Source organism: Lactuca serriola, chromosome 2, assembly GCF_051521515.1.
Source record: "Lactuca serriola cultivar US96UC23 chromosome 2, Lser_US96UC23_V15, whole genome shotgun sequence".
In the NCBI taxonomy this organism is placed as follows: Eukaryota; Viridiplantae; Streptophyta; class Magnoliopsida; order Asterales; family Asteraceae; genus Lactuca; species Lactuca serriola.
The window spans coordinates 161,505,425-161,513,422 of NC_136409.1; the positions used below are offsets into that span (position 1 = coordinate 161,505,425).

The following is a 7,998-nucleotide window of genomic DNA, read 5'->3' on the forward strand; positions in this document are numbered from 1 at the left end:
TTCAGAAAGTCCCTACTGTTTGTTTTTGTTATGCGTTTGGTCCATATTGTTTGTTTTTGTTACGCGTTTGGTCAATATTGTTTGTTTTTATTACGCGCTTGGTCCCTATCTTACTTAAAAAGACTAATGTTTAAATAGGAAAAAATTATGCGGTAGGTAAGGTAAGGTGATAGGGGTGGAGTTGGGGGTGTGTTTATTTATATAAATTAAAAAAATCAAGGGAAAAATAGTTTTTTTAGGTAAGACAGGGACCAAATGCGTAACAGAAACAAACAGTAGGGACCTTCCGAGTTAAAAAAATAAATTAGGGACCAAACGTGCAAATTACCCTAAACCATAAAGACCATTCGTGTAATTTACCCTATTTTTTATTCTTGTTTTGTATTGTATATTGGTCCTGAATTTCTATATTTATATAAGATTCACCCTTTAATCATACATTAAAATAAACATATATTTGTTTTCAAATACTAAAAAAGAACTCTATCTTTCAACATGGTTGGTAGTCTAAACACATACTATTATAATAGCACTCCCGATTTCATATCTTCTTCGTCTTTCCAACTAACAAAAAAAAAATGGAAGCATTGAGGAATCCCAATGAAGCAAACTCGAGCCCTCTTTCTCCTCTTGGATTCCTCGAAAGAGCAGCCACTGTATTCGCTGATTCTCCTTCACTCGTCTACAACAATCTCACATACACCTGGTCCGAAACCTTTCGCCGCTGTTTACAGTTAGCTTCATCAATCTCCGGTCTCGGCATCGGAAAAGGCGACGTCGTTTCGGTCCTCGCACCCAACATCCCGGCCACTTATGAGCTTCACTTTGCCGCCCCCATGGCCGGCGCCGTCATCAACACCATTAATACCCGCTTGGATGCTCGTACTATCTCAATACTCCTCTGTCACAGCGAATCTAAGCTCGTCTTTGTTGACTACCAGTTAACTCGTCTTATTGAAGAAGCAGTTTCTCTCCTGCCGGGTGGCTGTACGTACCCGCGGCTGGTTTTAATCACCGACGATGGACCTCCGTCGTTACCCACAGATCATTTCGTTGGTACTACTTATGAAGGTATGGTTGAAAACGGTGATCCGGGGTTCGAATGGGCTCGGCCAGAAAGTGATTGGGATCCATTAACGTTGAACTACACATCAGGGACGACTTCGTCGCCGAAAGGCGTCGTCCATAGCCACCGTGGCACGTTCATTGTAGCCGTGGATTCTCTCCTGGAGTGGGACGTTCCGAAGCAGCCAGTTTATTTGTGGACCCTGCCAATGTTTCACGCGAATGGGTGGAGCTACGTATGGGGTATGGCGGTCGTCGGTGCGACCAACGTGTGTCTTCGCCGATTTGACGCATCCACCATATACACTGCCATCCACCACCACAATATAACGCACATGTGTGGTGCTCCGGTTGTGCTCAACATGCTATCCAATGGCGAACCACTCGGCCGCACTGTACATATAATGACCGCCGGAGCTCCACCTCCTGCGGCGGTTCTGTTAAGAACAGAGTCGTTGGGATTTGATGTGACCCATGGATACGGATTAACGGAAACTGGTGGGCTAGTTATAGCATGTTCGTGGAAGAAACAATGGAATCGGTTGCCGGCGACGGAGAGAGCTCGATTGAAAGCAAGGCAAGGAGTTAGAACCGTCGGGATGACGGCGGTGGATATTGTGGATCCTGAATCGGGACTGAGTGTGGCCCGCGACGGGTTGACTCAAGGGGAAATAGTATTGAGAGGCGGGTGTCTGATGTTGGGTTACTTAAAGGATCCTGAATCAACCGCGAAATGTATCAGGAATCGATGGTTTTACACCGGCGACGTTGGCGTGATGTACCCAGATGGGTATTTGGAAATCAAAGACAGATCAAAAGATGTAATCATAAGTGGCGGAGAGAATCTGAGCAGCGTGGAGGTGGAATCGGTGTTGTACTTGCATCCGGCGGTGAATGAGGCGGCTGTGGTTGGACGACCTGATGAGTTCTGGGGGGAAACGCCGTGTGCGTTCGTGAGTTTGAAGAAGGATGGAGGGAAGCCGCTGCCGACGGCGGTGGAGATAATGGAGTTTTGTAAAGGGAAGTTGCCCGGTTACATGGTGCCGAAGTCGGTGGTGTTGAAGGAGGAGCTTCCGAAGACATCTACGGGGAAGATTCAGAAGTATGTACTTCGAGAAATTGCCAAAAGTATGGGATTTGTTGTAAAAAGTCGAATGTAAATTATCCAAACTAAAATAACGAATGTTTGGGTCAAGAATAATGTTATCGACTTTTGTTGGGGAGACATAAGTGGGAAACAAATAAATGTGTTTTTAATGTTTTAGAAAGAAATATTTTGATGTTTTTCCCTTTTCTTTTTTAAACAAATCATGAGAATGAATTTTAATTTGATACTATGGAGGGTAATATATGTTTGTTATAAATATACCTTCCTGTATGATTGTAGTACGTATATGGATGTAACTTCGATTATTTTGAGTTTAATCCTTGTGTTCTTTTATCTGATTATCTCTGATCCACATAAAAGTGTTTGGCTTTAACTTATTCAACCTTTCTGTTATTAAATAATTTTTCGTTCCAAGCTTTCCATAGGAACCACATTGTTTTTGGAAAATTAAATGCATGGCTAGAAGGAGTGGGACATAACTTTTCCTCAGTTATACTTCTCAAGCTCCAAACAACAGAGACTTGACCCGATGGATCTGGGTGATCCATTAGAAGTCAAAAATACCTTTTGCCCTATGGTTCTATACAGTCAAATTAACTTCGAAAGAGAACAAGAAAAAGGTCTATGTAAAGAATTCAAGTCTTTAAATATGTATACATGTCGCTCTCATGAATGTGAACTTTAAAATAAGTTGACAGACATTTCTTAAAAAAAAACTAATTAGTTATAATCGTTTATTGGCTTTATTCATCCAGCCAACGTGGAAAACAACATTTTGATGCGAAATTGAACTCCAACAAAGGTGCAAATTAACTCAACTACCATATTGCTGAAATGCTACACTACCACACCATTTTTGTATCGTCTTATCCATATGTATTATAATATTACATTTTAGAAAGCCCGTGTGAATAATATTACATATAAAGCCTAATATGTATTGTATTACAGAAATCTTATATTATCCTTCAAATTCCAACGTCTCATTATTTTAATTGTTTGCTATGATTTGTGGATGATCTAAAGGAGTTTGTTGGAAAGTTTTTTCCTTTTAAATAAGTTTTTCTAAGTCAAATAACCTGTTGTATGATTATATTATTTTTTTGACTTTGATTGTGAACTTCTAAGCTTTTTACATAAGTCTTTTTTAATTTCTAACTATATTTTGTTTTTATCATATTACTTGTAAATAAACATCTCTATGTGGAGATCAGTCTTTAATCGGTTACACTAAAGAAAAAAAAAGTTATTTGACAAAAGAATTGATGTTTGTACTCTTTTTTGTCCGATTTGTTTGGATGTCTCTGAAGATATGATCCATCTTTTCTTGAAATGTGAAGTGGCGGTGACAACTTGAATAAAATCTACAAGTGGTTGGATGTTATTAATCCAGAAGCCGAGTCGACGGGAGTCTTGATCAATTGGATGGATCTTTTGCCGATCAATAAGAGAAAGAAAATGTTTGTGGAAGGTAAAAGAAATTATTTTTTGGGCTTAAAAACATGTTAAAAAGAAAAATGTTATAACATCTTAAAAATATTTTTTTTTGAATTTTAGAAGCTCAAATCATTTCTATTATATATATATATATATATATATATATATATATATATATATATATATATATATATATATATAGAGAGAGAGAGAGAGAGAGAGAGCTATGTTCATTTGTTTAAACTAAATATTGTGTTATCGTATGCATAAATGTGGGTCAATCAAAATTAAATAAAAAATTAAATAATTAAATAAATAAATAAAGGTAATTTAGTCATTTGTTTAATAACTTCCAAAAATAGTCCCTATAATCATGGTATCTGTATAGTTTAAATCTCGTTCCCCTCTTTATCTAAAAACTGATTCTGAAAACCCTAAATTGAACAAATCAACACCCCCACCCTTGTCCCTCCAGCCGTTATTACCCCTTTATTCCAGTCTGCATCAAGTTCCGATTCTGGAGGAAACAACACGATACAGAAGGCGGAGGCGAGGTAAATGACGGTGGCGGTTGCCATCACCGATGGATTAGAAGTTGACGGAAGTGACGCTGTCGACATTAACATACGGTGTTCTGGAATCACGAAGTTCGTCGTTCATGTGAGCTTGGATTCGTCTTCCGATGATCCATTTTTTGTCCAGTTCGAGTTTCTCTGTTGGTTACGATCTAATGCAACGTTCTTCAACCCACCCCCACCCATGAAGTTGATTTAGGTTAGTCCCTATGTCTTTGTCTCTTTCAGTTTCATGAACACCTTCTCGCCTTAAAATTCTTCAATTTCCCATTCGCTTTTGTCTCACAGGAACACACTGTTTTCCCTCTTCCTTGAAATGGGTATAAGGAAAAAAAGGAACCACACTACTTTGAAGAATCACAACTGATCCTCCCTCGTCCAACCATTATAAATTTTGATTTAGATTAACAATAGATTCCTAGAATCGAGTTTTTCTTGAATATGAGTGGGAGATATTAGGTTGCAATCTACATACTGAACTTGTTGATTGGGTTTCTGTCACCACTTTTTGACCTTGAGCTGGAATCTTCTGATGGTCCCCTGCTACCTACTAACATCTCAAATGAATTCAAGCCTTTATTCAGACTGCTACCCGAGTTCAAGTTCTAGTAATAGTTTCACCCTTTCTTGTTCTTAGGGGCTGTTTGGCAGGATCTGAATTTTTAAGATCTGAATTTTTAAGAGGTCTGAATTTCTAAGAGGGTCTGAAACTTTAAGATCAGAATTTTTAACATGTTGTTTGGTTGGAACCTCTGAATTTCTGTGCTGAATTATAAAATGACCATTTTACCCTTTAGTGTAATTTGTTTTGTTGAATTCAAAGTTTATGTTTATAAAATAACCAAACCAACTTCTTACATAATTATAAAAAAAAATATAAACACAATACAAAATCCAAATTAAATAAAAATCAAATCAAACATAAATATTTGACAAAAATCAAATCAAACAATGCTCTAATATAAAGAGGTGAAAGTATGATGTTATAATAAATAAATCAATAAAAGTACATTGCTAGTTCATGTATTTAACCCTTACAAAAAAGAATCTTACAATAGCTATGAAAACAACTTGAACTCTGTGCTTATATGGATCACATTACATGTATACAACCCTATTCATTCTTTGTGTTCCAAATCAATGATATGTTGTTAGCTACTGGTGATTATCTTGAACCCTTCTTCACCAACTGTATCCCACTGTATAAACATCCTTTAAAGAACAACATATTTTTCAAACTTGATTTTTTAAAGTTCACAGATCAAATATACAGTTTCATTCACCAAACATATGTATCTTTGTGGTATATTTCAGATTCACCAAACAATTGGCTGTTTTATCATCTTCTACCTTAAGATTTCAAACAATAGTCATATTTTCTTGAACCTTGATACTAGTAATTACAGATTTGATCAAATTTTATCATCTTCTATGTAATATAAACAATTTGAGACACAAATCTTGAAACAAATACATGTATCCTATGACGACCCAGTATAGGATCGGGCATGAAATACAGATAAAATCAAAACAGAGGACTGGTAATCGAGTTCTAGGGCAAAAAAAAGAAGAAAAAAACCATATATTTCTAAGAATCGGTTTTCATGTACCTGCTAAAGAGAAACAAGTTTATTTAATTTGGATTCTGATAGTCGATTATCAGAATCTGTAATTTTAACCAATAGATTATCACCCCATATCAATCAATAAGAAAGTTGCATAATCAATCAATCGATTATCGGAAGTTAGAGCTCTGATTAAAATCAAAGGAATTGTTCATAAAGGAAGAACGATAAGCGGACCTGCAATCATCAGAGCTGGAGGCTGCGTCGAGGTGTAGTCGGAGGTTGTGTCTTAGAGAGATGTAGTCGGAGGTTGCGTCGAGGTGTAGTCGGGGAGCAGCTTCGCGGGCGAATCAGGGGGTGAAGGGAAGAAGAATCGCACAGAGGGGGAGGAGAAGAGGAGGCGTGTTTTGGTGAAGGGTCGATGTTAGGGTATATTGGGAACGCGTCTTTTTTGTTTAAATTCAAATGATGTTTAATATCTGAAAATTAAGAGGTATTTAGAGTTTTAAAAGGTAAAAATTAAGAGGCAAACAAACAATTTAATCTGAATTTTTAAGACATTGCCTCTTAATTTTACAATTAAGAGGTAAACAAACAGCCCCTTACTCTTCTCCTCCCTCTTTATCTTTGTGTGTATATCCTTTTATTTTTCTTTTGTGGGAAATAAGTTTACTGGTATAGCTAATTCTTACCGACTTGATATGGTTATGTATACCCATGTCCCTGTAGTTGTTATCATCTAATAGTTAGGATGGATTAGTCACATTGTAATGTGTCAGTGCTCTTTAGCAGGTAGCAAGTAGCAAGTTTCAAGTTTGTGGAATTCTTGAAAGATCTTGGAATCTACATATGAGACTCTAATTGTATAAGTCATGGATTTTCAAATAATCATTGATCATAGAATTCAGTAAGCTCTATGGTAGAAACCTAATAAATTTTCTTGGAGACAAACATAACAAAGGAAAGTTAGTAAAAAGGTTAATTACTCTTTAAACTTATTGTAATCAACATATTAAAAATTCAATTCTTTGTTACTTTCATTTCCTTTATTGATTGATTAGTAGTGTCCTCTAAAGTTGTTAGAAGTGTTCTTGCCTATTGAGAAGTAGTTTTCAAAATTTTCTATTGAGAAACTGTTGTTAAGTCTTTGAAAGGTGGGATGATACTTGTCATATTTTATAGTTATATAATTGTATTATTTAAGTCAAGGATCTAATCAGTTTTTTATTATTAGGTTCCTTAAACTGGTAACTTTTGAAGATGTCTGATTCATATTTCAATTTATGTTTTTTTTTCTCTCTGATTTAACACTTCATTTATGTGGACAGTGCAGGATCTTGACAAGGTTGAATTCTGAAAAGGTATCAAGTATGTTTATGTAGATGATTCAATGGATGATATTAGTGAGATTCCAATTCTGTTGGAATGGAATCACGTATTCCAATTCTGTTGGAATGGAATCACGAATTCATATTATGTTGGAATCACAGAAGTTGATGCTTGAAGAACGAACCACAAAATTGAAACGGACACATTATTCTTTTAGAATGTATTAGTCGTTGTTAAATTTTGATGTTTTCTTTCCCGTTTTGAAAGTTTTTTTAGTTTTATTCTTTAACAATAAATGTAATTCTTAACAATTATTACCCGTATTCTATAAGAAATAATGTATTTTTTGTTTTTATTATTCAATTGATTGTTTAAAAATTTGTTATTTTACAAGAAGTTCTTAAAGTCATGATCAAGATATAGGTTCAAGAATATTTTTATTATTTATTGTTCAAGAATATTTTTATTTTTGAGTAAATAATTAAATAAATAAACATATTCTGTCAGAATGTCCAAATTAAAATAGTTATAATTCGTAAATTCGGATTTTTAAAATTAATAGAATCTATGATCCCTTAAAATATGCAATTTTCCTTTATTAAATCTATATTAATTGACTAAAATACCCTTGTAATTAAATTAGATGATATTTTTCAATTACATTTAATTCAATAATACACATTAATCTTTTCTTAAAATAAGTAAAATTGATTGGCCCACAGCTATGCATACAATAACACAATAATTACTTTGAATAGAATAACCTAGGCCTATATATATATATATATATATATATATATATATATATATATATATATACACATATACTATCTTATAAAAGAAATCTTACTATTTCCTTAAACAGATTGAATATAATAATATTATTTTTTTAAGACGTCCAAGTGTTTAAGCTTAAAAT

The 7,998-nt window shown here is 34.8% G+C and overlaps 1 pseudogene; it reads left to right on the forward strand.

The window, feature by feature from the left end:
• Positions 1-487: 487 nt before the first annotated feature.
• LOC145087200 (2-methylpropanoate--CoA ligase CCL4 pseudogene) lies at positions 488-2,399 on the forward strand (annotated as a pseudogene).
• Positions 2,400-7,998: the final 5,599 nt, after the last annotated feature.